Source organism: Danaus plexippus, chromosome 26, assembly GCF_018135715.1.
Source record: "Danaus plexippus chromosome 26, MEX_DaPlex, whole genome shotgun sequence".
In the NCBI taxonomy this organism is placed as follows: Eukaryota; Metazoa; Arthropoda; class Insecta; order Lepidoptera; family Nymphalidae; genus Danaus; species Danaus plexippus.
Genome location: NC_083554.1, coordinates 3,474,480 through 3,488,636, shown reverse-complemented (window position 1 = coordinate 3,488,636; position 14,157 = coordinate 3,474,480). Strand labels below are relative to the sequence as shown.

General features: G+C 27.6%; 1 protein-coding gene across 1 annotated transcript in view; it reads left to right on the top strand.

The window, feature by feature from the left end:
- Positions 1-7,675: 7,675 nt before the first annotated feature.
- The window catches only part of LOC116774533 (mucin-2), a 30,142-nt gene continuing 23,660 nt past the window's right edge, over positions 7,676-14,157 (top strand). Inside the window, exon 1 of the mRNA XM_061524799.1 lies at positions 7,676-7,775. The gene's annotated coding sequence lies outside the window, so the exon portion shown is untranslated. The remainder of the gene's footprint in view (positions 7,776-14,157) is intronic.

Genomic DNA, 14,157 nt, shown 5'->3' with positions numbered 1-14,157 from the left:
TAGAGTTCACATGTTATATGAAGTCGGCTTTAACTTTGAACTACAAAATTGGGTTATAACACCGAATTAATTCTTAAATGTTACTCTCATACTTATTCAATGCCATGTGAAGATGAAACAACGTTGTGAAGAACATCCACAGATCATAAACGTATTAAATCATTCTCAAAATGTCAAAACATTCATTTTTTTTTATTGAATAGTTTATTAAACCTATTTTTTAATGTCTTTAAAAAAATCCAAGCTTTATTTAAAAGCTACATATTTATTGTTCTAAACAGGTAATTGATAGATAGCTTACTTTATATGTAGATCTAGATGTATGTTACTTTATCCAGTCATTTTGTTTCTTTGAAGCTTTTTAGTTTTCTTTTAAAAATGTTTTGTTATATGGCATGATCTACTCGTATACTCAACCGATAAGTTAAGGTAATTTTATTGTATTTGTCTATGTCAGTTATTCCAAAAAGAAGTAAAACTTAAAAAGTACTTTACATTAAATGAGGGTAGTTATAATTATTTTCATAAAGTTAGCTTATTATATCAAATCCTTATTATGCTAGCAGTGTGACCTCAATACAGTGAAACTTTGCCTTCGGTTAAATGTTTTCTAAACAGGTATCGGCTCCTGCGGTCTAGATACAAGTCTACAAGTCAACTACAAATAACGAATACACAAAAAAGGATGACTTGAATAATGGTGTTTTATTTTAAGTTGTTATTAATATTCTGATTAACAAATGCGAGTTCATTGACTTTTAATTAAGTTAAGTCTAATGTGATAATCACGTTACTACAATATTTTATTGATATTACACTCAAAAAACTAAATAACATATTTTTTTTATAATGTTATTGTTATGAAATACTATTATTTTTAATGATACACAAATAAAACATACTTTATTTGTTATATTCTCAACGATTGCAATGTGTTAAATGATTTTCAATGTAATCAATTTTGCCAATAGAACTTTATTCATATCTACACCTTTAGGAATGTCGTAAGTTTTGTAAATTATTACAATTTTGAAGATAGCACTGTCTTGTTACAGATCAATTCGGAGAAACTTAGTAGATAATTAGCTTATATTCAATAGAAGAACACCCTATTTCTCCTTTTGACACAGACTTTTCCTTTCTTCCCTATTTTTATGAAAATCCATTGTTTTTTTTTATGTGAAAAGTGGCAAACGAGCAGACGGCCTACTTGTTGGGCAGTAGTGACCTTCGCGCATAGATGCGATGCCAACCTTGATTGTTGAGGGAAAGGGAGGGGTGGGAATAAGGAAATAGCAGGAAAGGGTGGGAATAGGGAAAGGGCAACCGGCTCTCTCACTCATCAGACGAAACGCAGCCATTAAAGACTGCTTCACTCAGATCTTCTCTGAGAGGGTGTTACTTCCCCGGTCGAGCCAGCCCATGTTCGAGCTGGAGTGACTGACCACAGCTAGTATCTACCACCTATAATATTGTATATAAAATAACATATTTGGTTCATGGATAAAGATCACCCGTTACCTTCAGGTTATAAATCTTAGTGGACCTGCTTTTAACGAAGTTTTCAGAGCTCTTCATATAATATGTAAGACTTTCGCGAGTATTCATTATTATTATTAAAACTAATATTTTCGGATTAACTACGCTTTTTTTATTATTTTAAACTACATACTCCCGACGTTTCGGTTATTTTACAACAACCGTGATCACGGGCAAACGAGATAAAACACACACACTTTTCACTTATAATACTTAAACCTATATAGGAATGCCATGATGACAATATTCATTCGTATTATGAATATTACGTCATAAAGTTATTTATTACCCAAAGTTTCTTTGCATATTCCTATTTGCCTTCACGACTGTATTGTCGTGGGCGACCATCACGTTGCCTTGCAGGAAGTCGAACAGAGCTCCCAATGACGTGGTATATGTTTAATTGACCACGATCATCATAAAAATAGACAATAAATCATCGGATATATACAGTACCTGTTAAGACTCTTTCTGATTACAGAAGTGGTGAAAAAACGACTGTTCTGTATGGTTTCTAATTCGAAACAAATCCATGCTTACATATAAAGATTTTTCTTCAAATCAAAAGCATGATTTCAAACAACGACATTTTTTAACTATCAAATATCGCCTGTACACAAAGCAAATCAATTTTCATTTAATCAAATAAAAGAAATCGTATTGTATTTATGTGACGCAATCTGACAGATATTTTGATCCACTTGACCCACAAACACTTTAGAACTATAAGAGTTATTACACATAATGACCGATTTCAATTCGTGTAATAAATGTAATTGTGAATAGGCGATTCAGCACTTCTAATAGATGGGCTCGCGAAATAATACATCGCACTTCATGGTTTATAGATGTTTCATGTCCGATGAACTAGTGTAAATTAGTGACTTTGTTTTCTAAAAATAATCTTTATATAATAAAACGTAGTTGAATGCAATATATAATTCTACAAAGACATTTCGTTATATTCTTAGGGGGAACAAAATCGATCCCTTTGTATCCATTAGTATCTACATATATATATATATATATTTATTATATAACTACCTTTTATTTAACATAGTTGAAGATTCGATTATTTTGGAGTTGATTTTATTAACAATCAAGCTGTTTTATGACCATCCAGAGATTTCAGCCTCTCATGTAACGAAAAAATTTTAAGTACCTACATACTTATATTTTTCTAAATACTTTTTTCTTACTATTAAAAATGACTGACGATTAACAACAATGAAAATAATCACACTTGTTAGTTGTAAGTTACATATTTCTCATATCTTTTATTATAATATATTTCCACTAATCTTGGTCTAGCTTATTCTATATTAAGAATAATTGTTCCAATGAGAATTGATAAAAAATGACAACACTTTCCTAGATAAGAATAATGAAATGATATTTGAGATATAACAACTTTTGCTTTGCGAATTCTAAAATATAATAAAAAGTTAATAGTACCATAAATATTAACTTTATATTTTTGCTCAAAACTTTGTTAATTTTAAAATATTCTTCACATTATAATATTCTTATCAACCTGTTTTAAACCTCATTTCTTCTTAAGCAATCGCCTATCAGAACTCGTTTGTAAGATATATATTGTTAAATAATATTCAAGACTATTAATGATGATCTTGTGAATAAAAAGAATAACTTGTTTCATAATAGTCATTCATATGATTAAACTAAACTGAACTTTAAGATATAAACAATGTTTTTTGCTCAAAAATTACTATAATTTTCTTTAATAAAATTATCTTCATGATTTAATAATAGCAAATATAAATGAAGAATTGTATGATGTATTTTTATACAGAAAAATTTGCATGTTAAGTTTGTGTTATATAAGCGATATTACTATTTTGTCAATGTACCTGGCGCTTTGAATAAAAATGACTACACATTATTCAGACTTTCAGAGCATACCAAAATAATATGTATTTAAAACTGATATTAATTTATTTATATGCGACGTAGCTGTATTTTAATTACAAAAACAAGCTGTTTGTACATCATTATTTCATTGGACAAATTACATGTAATAGTTTTCTCATATATTTTTTTCACAATTAAGTATTACGATTGTCGACGCTGTGACCTAATGAAGAGGTTACTCATGAATACTTAAGTTTCGCAAGTTACAAAACGAGTTGCCATAAGCTCCACCCATATTGAGTCCGTATCGCACCATCGGTATTCGAACCTGAGACTAATTTAAGATAAACGAAGATAATATACATGCTGTATAATTTTTAGGTACGTAAAATTTTTGTAAAAAAAAGTAAATCATTTAATGCCTTCAAATTAAATAGATTGAAAAAGTTTGTGCATTTGACTATCATTGAAATGTCCATCCTAAACAAGTCCTATCAATTATTTAAAAATGGCAATTGCGTTCAAACGTACAGTTCGACGTGATTAGTCAAGATCAGCCATTGTATAGCAAGTGTCCATCATAGTTGAAAGACAAAGCGTTTAAAATAAAAATTCAAAAGTCGATTACACAATGACATCTTAATTACTTTAAAGATGCGTTCAGAAATACCAAAGTTAAGCCCAGACAGTTTTTTACTAATAATAATTATCAGATATTACTGAAAGTAAAAAATTAATTCCTTTAAATATGTTGTCTTTAATATTTAATAAATTTTTCCTTAATTAAACTTATGTTATTTTGTTATTCGGAAGCAAACAGTTTATTTTAATTAAAACCAATTCTACATTTGAATATTTCGTTCTTCTAGGTATCAAGGTAACAAAAATTTTATATTTCTAAAATTATAAACGCAATAAAACTCTATATGTAAAAATTAATTAAAATATAATATATTAAGATTACTCTATCTTTAATTAGAATTAAACTAATGTATTTTTTAATCTATTCTTTTATGTCAAAGTTGTTTGTGGTTTGTGATGAACAACTCAGTGGGCAGCGAATCATTTGCTAATATATTATAAATTTAAATAAAGCTATTTTTAAAATTATTAATTTTGTAACCATATTAAAAGGATTTTATTAATCAAATTCTTGAAGTATTTCTAGATAGTCATTGTTTTGTTTGGATTTCCCTGTAAGGACAAAGGACGTGTTTTTAATCTATTGATCGTGTTAGTAGCTGCGGTTTTAAAGTAATATAAATATTGCTGCTGACAGTCTTTTTAGGATTCACAGAGATGCGGGAAGGAACTTATAACTATAATGTACAAAAAGTTGAAAAGGAATTGATATGCTAATACACATTTAAATATATTTTATTGCGTCCTTAGATATGAATCTGGGGTTTTGTCGTACTGGTCACTTTGATCTCAAATATCTTCTCGTTGGATAGAAATTCTAATTTCAAATTTATATTTCTAATCAATATATTCGTTTCCTTTTTCGAAAACCGTAATCCATGTATTTGTTCCATCTTTGTTTTTTTTTTCATTGCGCAAAAGATTATAAAAAATATATATCGCACATATCTGACGTCTATTAAATAGGCTTTTTCGAAACGCACGAGTTCCTAACATTGATAATTATGTAAGGAATTTAATTTCATTTCATCTGACAAAAGTTTAATCCATCATACCGCTTGTGCAATCCACACATAACATTGAAGCCACAGCAATCCTACTATAAAACAATTTAAGCTGACAACACAATTGTTTTTCATATTGAAGACCCTGCACAAAATACTCAGAGCTATATTTAATGCACATAAGTAAAATATTAGTTACTTATAACTCATATAAAACTAAATAACTATAGCAAATAAATTTTGTACAAACATAAAAACTGGAATCGTTAGCATATTATTAACTTTTGACGATATAATTTTTATTCGTAGTCTCAATTCGTTTCAAATAATCGAAATATCCTAAAACTTTTGAAGCTTGAGTACATATTAATTTTGAAGACAAATGATTAGCTCACGTGATTTTGCTTCCGTAATTATTATTTACATGACTTAATGTAAGCAAAGAATATTTTTGATCTATAAATAAATATAAACGATCAATTCAAACTGGTCACGGTTATAGCGGATTTTAGCGAGCTTGTATGGCATATTTTGCACAGAAGAACACACACTGACACAGAAGAACACACGCACAGAAGAACACACGTTGACACATAAAACAGACATAATAAATACATTTTATATTATTATTTTTTTTTTATATAATAACTCCTACATCCTTAGACTGAGCACTGATTTTAAAAAATGTTGTGCAAATTCTCCGTCTTATACAAAACACGTTCTAAGGGTGTAAGTGTAATTCTGTCGTGTGTAAACGGTCTCGTATATTAAGTTATTGCTTTGGTAATAAATAATCATACACAACGGTTGTAAGCCTTACAAAACCACCACAAGAAAATTGTATTTGCATTCAATTAAATTGTGAGCTTTCAGTGAAAACTTTTGAATGTATTATTGTGTCAAATGCTAATCGATTTTGTAATTATGAATTTTATTATTTAAATACCATTTTTTGTTACAAAGTTATTCATAATAAGATATTAATATTAAACGTATATATTTTTTATTTAGCTTCTGTATATTTTTTGTCTTAAAAATCTAGGCTCTATTACATATATACTCAAATCAAATGTGAGCCAAATCATAAGTCATAATTTTTTGCCCCAAAAAAAAATGAATTATATATAAACATATATGTATGTACTCTTTATAATCATCTTGTTTAAAAAAAAATCTATACTCACAACAGATTATTTAGGGCCGTGTACAAATTCTTAAATTCTCAATATACTTAAGTTTTACAAACCTTAAAAGAAAAGACGGACGGATTGACAACTATCAGAGATAAATATTGATTATAAGGAATAAAACTGAACAAGGGGATTAGAAATGAGGTTAATTTTTCCACTGAAGTTTGAATATACAATTAATAGACTTATTAGTAGCCTTATTCTGAACTTTTGAAATATTTTGATTTATTACTTTTTTATATATTTTTTTTTTGTCTTTCGTAACTTATATAGTTAAATAATAATACAATAAGAGAGCCTTATCGTATATACATACTCAGTATGATTTTCTATTTCCATACAAAATTATTTTAGTTGGTTATTCAAAGCAAGTATTGAAAGCACATTTATTACCCAAATAATGTTTTAATTACTGTACCGAAATTAATGAAATATTTATAACAAAACAAAACTACCTGCGAGCAGATTTTTTTTCAATAAAAATAGGAGACAGACACTTTTATATATTATTCAAAGGAACAAAATCCTTTTTTTATTTAAAATATTTAAAAAACAATAAAAGAATTTATTCACAATTAATTTAATTTAGTTTCAAGTTTATTAATTATTAGTATACAATGACAGTTAAATTTAACCCCCAATAATTTTATTGATAAAGGTACAACGAAAAGCTTTGTATGAGAAAAAATACGTCTATAATGTACAGTTACATTTTTTGTATTACTTAATCAACAACTAGACAATTCATTACATTGACACGCTCGACATGCACATAGAACCTTTCAGTCTATATATGGTTACACATAAATAAGAATAAATAGGTACAATCATTTAAATTTCATAAAGGAAAGGGACTATTCCAACACGATTTAAATATATATGTATATAAATAAGGAAAATTGTAATACATAATTTCTATATATTGAATAAAATTTGTTGAACGATTTAGTGAAAATACTTTGAAGGACATAAGTTGATAACAAAGCCTTCAAGCAGGATGTTGTGCTTTTGATTTTTCTTTTTACTATGCAATAAAAACATTTCTAAGAATTCATATCTTTTTATAATCTTCAACTCTATCGTGAATAATTTATTTTTTAATTAAATAATGAAGTTTTTTTTTATGAAATTTAGTTTTTTTTTATTTTTATTTTGTTACTTCTTAAATATTATTCATAATACATTTTAAAAAATGTATAACAATAAATAAGTCATAATTTTGAAAATTATGAGAAAAATATAGTAAACAGACACATAGAATATAATAAAATATTATACGACATATGAAAAAAAACCTCCCCTTTATATATTCATGCACAAAAAATGCACACATAAATACAAATAAACATATATCAAGATAACATTGGGTCAAAAATATATGTCTAAAAATCGTAACATCTAAGCGTGGGTCACTGTTAGCAAGCCAGCTATATAAGTACTTTCACTGGATGAGCGCGCGAGTGTTACACTCTGACCCGTGAGCGTTGCTAGTGCTGTGAAGTGCTTTATTATTATTATTTTATACAGGGTGAGTTTTATTTGTATTGCATTTTTTTTTCTTTTGTAATATAAAATATAAAAGCCTATAGGTAATTTTTTTATATTACTATTATAAATATATTTTTTTAAATATAATTATACAAAATTTATTTGTATGGCATTTATAATTTTATATACATATTTTTTTTTTTATGTCAAAATAAATCTTTTCTCAAACATTAAACAAAAGACATCAACGCGTGTTATAAAACAAATTACAAGTATATGTATGCATGGTATAATAATAATAAAATTAATTTGAATAGAATTTTGTTGAATATATAATATATAGATTATATTAATATATATGTTTGATACAAAATGCATCGTTTACTAAAACAAATCCGTTAGAGATTGTAATAAAGGTTGTTGTTGTTGATCCTACGCCCTTTAACATAGATGTGCCCATTTTAAATATATATACCGTTTGATTTTGTGTCTGTGGTGAGCTTTTTTTATCTACACATGAATATTTCGGTATTATTTTTGTTCATTAATAACGTTTTTGTTAAAAAAAATATTTATCGTAATATATTTAACAATAATTATAGCTTGATCTTAATAAAGGTGCACATATTTTTAGCCTATACATAATCAGCAAGCTACGTCTGTATTTATCTTAGCAACAATCGGCATCTATTTATGTCCTTATAAAGGCATTTATTCGTTTCACGATATACCTTTGTTCGTTTCTTGATATGTTTATTTTATACAAATCAGGGTTGTCTCTTGTTTTTTGGAGCTATGTGATTTATATTTTAAATATTAAAAGAAAAAATATTAAAAATATTTTTGCTAACCCTATATATTTATTATTATAAGCTATTTATTGTTAAATTTTTATTTCGTCAAATATCATAATAAAAATTGTTTTTTTTTTATTCTTCTAAACAAATCAGTAAAAAGTATGAGATTTAAGTGAAAACACACGATTATGTTAATTGAATCTGTTAACGAATAATTCATAATAAAACCAAATTAACATTTATAATTCGTATGAAAAAAATGCAAATCAATTCAAAAAAACATTCTTATGTTATCTTGTAATAGTAAAGAAATTAAAAATGAAAGTGGAATCGAAATAAAACCTCTTTGTTTAATACTGGCTGTTGCTTGTGCATCGCTTGTATCGAAGTTACATACACACCAAAGTAAGAAAGAAAAAAAAAATAAAACATACAACCTCAAACGGTAAATGTCAGAGCGTGAAATAACAATAATTTTAAGTTAGTATTTTAAAAATTAACGGGCAGTGTTTAGGCATACATTAATTACGTCGAGACTCCGCATTCTATGGATTCACCGTGCGGGTGCCGGTTCCATCGTTTTGCAGAGAGAGGAGATTCAACAGTGCCTGGGACCTGCGACCCAGGTGTAGGTCTAAAGGGCAGCTATCTAACTTAACGCTTAATATAAAAGTATTTATGAATAATAAACTGAGAATGTATGTATTAAATTAAACGAAAAAAACTCTTTGTAAGAATACATAAGAGTTTCGATCCGCCATGTTAACGTCTCGTCCGAGTTAAAGTTTATCCGATCATTGATAAACGAAGCCTTTAGAAATGACAAAGGTTATATAGATAAAATATATTTCAAAGGGCAGACGAAACAGGTTAGAAATTATGTATACCCGTACTATGACTGCTTTGTATATTTTTTTTCTGATATAAGGTATTTTATACAATAAAATATATAATATGGAGAGATTAATTTAACTTCTATATAGAAAAATCGATTTACTATGACATAAAAAGAAGTTCATAATAATTTAAATGTACAGACAAATTTAACTTGAGTCGTATATATATATGAAGATCGCATTGTATTTAAAGTTCACTTCTTTTTATACATTAATTAATAATATTTTAATATATTACCAAAAAATCAAGTTTCCTACACGTGAATATCCTACCGGTATCGCTGATTCACGCAAACGTATAAATCTATAATTTCATAGTTTAAAGAAAAACAACCTTATTGTGTGTTTGAAAAAATCAAATATATTATTTAAAAAGACTTCGTATTTATGTATGTAATTATATATTAGTTTCATATTTATAAAGCGTCCACAATACTATAGATTTATTCGTTCCTAAAACACATGTTATAACCATTCGATTAAAATCAATCTTCGACCACTAAATGTCTCTAACATAATGTAAAAAAAAAGTGAAGCTATTATATAATACAAAAAAAATATATATATCACTTTATCAATATTCATCTCATATTCCTCGAGGTCGTCAATGTTTTGTCCTTGAAATAACTTGCCAAAGTTATTCACGAATAATGTTTTAACATTTCATTAAAATAAATTATACTTATTTATTGCTTTAAAAAAATAATAATAGTATCTTAAATATATATATATATAATAAACAAATAAGTAAAATAAAGTATCAATTGAATTAACCCATGTTTATCTACTCGTGTCACAAAGGTCAAGACACTTATATATTAAAAAAACACTTAACAAAATATCTCAATCAATAACCTTGGATGTCACAAAATAAAACAATCTCTCAATAATTTTTTTGTTCATTCTTACATAAATTTTAATTAATTAATTAATTAGTAATTAACCCGATACAGAATACCCGAGATGACCGAGGTAATGTCATAGGTCATCGAAAGTGATGTTACGTGTGAGTTGCGCAAAGTGTTACTAGCAGAATAGACGGATTCAGTGGGTAACGTCAAGCGATGTAGATAAATATAGCAATTAAGGTAAAATGGCCGAATATTGCTCAGTTTTATTAACTGTATGGTAACGAAAATAAAAATACGAAAAAATTTTTTTAAAGCAATACATATCCGCTACATATACCGCATAATGAAAAACAAATAACTGTCGTTTGTCTTCCAATAGCGTTAATTTATTTATTTACAATAATATTGTTACACAGCCCACACATAGAGCTTCCCTACTTAATGTTATTTAATATTAACGAGGCATAAAATAAACTGTTTAAAAACATCTGCCAATTGAATGTTGCAAGAAGTATTCTATTTGATAAATAATGCATGATGGCAGGACAGAACAAGTTTTTCTTAATACATGCACTACTGTTTAAACGAAGTTCAGCAGGAGGTGAAGTCATTTAACTTTTAAGGACAGATCGAATGAAAAAGAATGAAGTAGAAAATATTAATTTGATAATATATTTCTTATTTAAATATCATAAGTGCATATATACATAGATGGATGTATGGGTAATTTTTCTTTCATGGGTCTAAAATAGCCACGATTTTAGCATGATCTTCCCATCACTATCATCCGTAATCCGTATTTAACAACACAAATAGCGGCGTAAACTGTGTAAGCGGGTCAATCGTCTTCCGTGAGAATATTAATGTCAGATCAAATCCTCTCCGCCTGCTATTGTATTGTTAGAATTTGTTCATCCAATTTACGGTTAAATTAATATATATTACAATTGGTTTAAAAAATAATTTATTCCGTAATTCATACAAATAACATGTATGTACATTGATATTAAAAAAAATTCATTAAACAATAACAAGTAAATTTGGTTTTAAATCTAAATTTTACGGTAAAGTACCTTATTGAAATATAGGGCAAAATAATAACAAGGTGTAGTATACACGAAAAAACATCGTTTCAATTTATTAAACCTTCTAAGAACATTCAAATCAAGGACTCACCAAACCGCATGGCAATAAACATCCGCAATCACATCAATAGTTTTTTACGTTACCATACTATATTAATTAAATTGAAATATCAATCTATGATAGTTAATTGCGCAAAATGGTGATGAGATAAATTCTTAACTAGCTAAAACAAGAGTGAAGCAATCTTTACACAACAAACGAATCCCACGATAGTATACCATAAAACTAAATTCGTTTATAATTAATTAAAGAAAGATTTTTCATTAAAGATATTTAAAAAAGTATATATTTTTTAGATCACATAAATATCTATTAAAAATTATTACATTTCTATATTATAACAGTATTTACAGCTTTAGTATGATCATAAGATAGTCTTGGTATAATTAAATGTCGTAAATCGCCGACAAAGATATACCATAAGCACATATTTCACTGTCGTCCTTATCCATTGCGAAACCAGACGAATCATGACGGCCAAATGTCAAGTAAATTAAAAATAATTACCGTATACGAGTAACTTGAGAAGAATCTAAATTGTTGTAAGAGTTATCTCAATAACTTTATGTTGCTCATCGTAGATACTAGTGTTGTAGCATAGCTTTGTTGATATAGTATATTCTTATTATAGAAATCGAGCGATCGATCGGTGGACCCGTCGCTCGAATGCTAAGAGGTTTTATCTCCATATAGTATGTATTTTTTTTATGATAAAGGGGGGAAAACGAGCAGACGGCCTACCCGATGGAGGTAGTACCGTCGCCCAAGGACATCAATTTGACCACAAGTAGGCTCTTCCACAATAAGATTAGACTTATTAGACTTAAATAGACCAAAATGTATAAAAGTATTGTTTAACCATAATATCAACACCAGGCCATATATTAAGAAAATAAATGTATTCATAGAATGCTATATAAGTAATAAAAATAATGTCCTTCAAAATAAAAAAAACATATTATAAATGCATCCACAGCGGGTCAGGCGACGATATTAACAAATCTATGCATATTAATGTGAAATATACATAACATTATAATATTATCAAAAATTGAATAGCTTAAAGTGTTTAGTAATTTATTATATGCCTGTCAAAACGCCAGTTTATCTTTGTATATTTTGTACCGACAAGTGTTGAAAACAGGCATATATAAAGAATGTGTCAAGTTAATTGAGATCCATGATAGTATATCTCAATTGTGTTACGCTCAAAGTAGAATCACAAAGGGTAACTGCATTGTCAAAGTCCTTAGTTAAGAGTATATTCTTATACCGATAATATAAAGGAGTATTTAATCAATCGAATCATATCGTATTTAAGAATGAGATAATTTTTAAAGAGACATACATACGCTTGTTGACAAAACAAAATAAGGGGTTGAACATACTAAGTTAATATTACAAAACAAAATTGCTAATCATTCCTTATGTTATTATAAGGCTTTAAATCATTATTATCATATATGTAACATAAAAGATTAATAAAAATATCATATAAATAATCGCCGTGTTGTTCCCTCTTATAACCTGAAATATTATAAATGGCTGTAACAATTTCGAATGTCCTTTAACTGATAAGTAGTGACGTTTTTGAGAAAATCCCAAATCGATAAAATTTCACCGAAAGAAAAATTGAAAACTTTGATATAATATTAAAGACAGCTTGTATTTAGCCCATGTACATATAAAAAAAATTACGTTATCAATAGAGTAATTATTTACCATTAAATTTCCAAGAATAGGACTAATTAGGATATAAGGTTTTTTCTTATAATAAAAAAAATGTTTTCGCTACCTCAATATTTCCCTAATAGTAATAACAGTAATATTATGAATAATCATTTCTAATGATCAACGCAAGAAAATGTAAAAAAACTACAAACAAATTCATAATATCTCCTTTTACAGTCAGTCAAAAAGTCATAACACTACAGAATTCAAGTCAACTCAAAATCTTCATTCAACAACATATTATATAATGTGCTAGTAAACGCAATGCCTAGGAAAGCTATAAATAGTAAATCACGTATGACTTGCGGCGTCTAAACAAATAAGTGATTCGTCCCGGAGATAACTCAAAGGCGAAAGTGTGAAGTCGTAACTATACAGCGCCCTCTATTCGAAGACACACAATAATAACTCATAGTGTATACACGATCGTACTATCTTAAAACATATGATATTATATTTTACAACTATATACTAAATTTCATAATTTTACATAAAAGTTATGTTCGCTATTCAGCAATGCGGAAAGTATTTTAAAGTCATGAGACATTAATGAAGCATATGCGTAATTCAAGCGATGCAGCTAGTTGAATTTAAAATTTTATTGACATGAACTACGTATTTTTATTGTAATAAATTTTAAACCTACATATATATACACATGTAAGTATAGGTATTATTTAACACAGATATATATGAACATATCTAAGCATATAGAATACTTGTGTATTTCCTGTGACTTAAAACTACGGAATAATATTTTAAACCTATCTCTTATAAATATAGTTAAGAATCCATTCTAAGATTAGCACTGCCTAAACGATATTGTAATCTGTTTGAATATAAAAGTCAAATAAAATGATGCAAACAGAAATGAGTAATAAATATTATGTTAACGCCTAAATTTGGTAATATTTAAGTTGTATCGAAAAGTGAAAGACGTTACATCTCCCATAGGTCAGTAACCCGTGGAGATTTGGCGAAATGTGTGTCATATGGTTGCC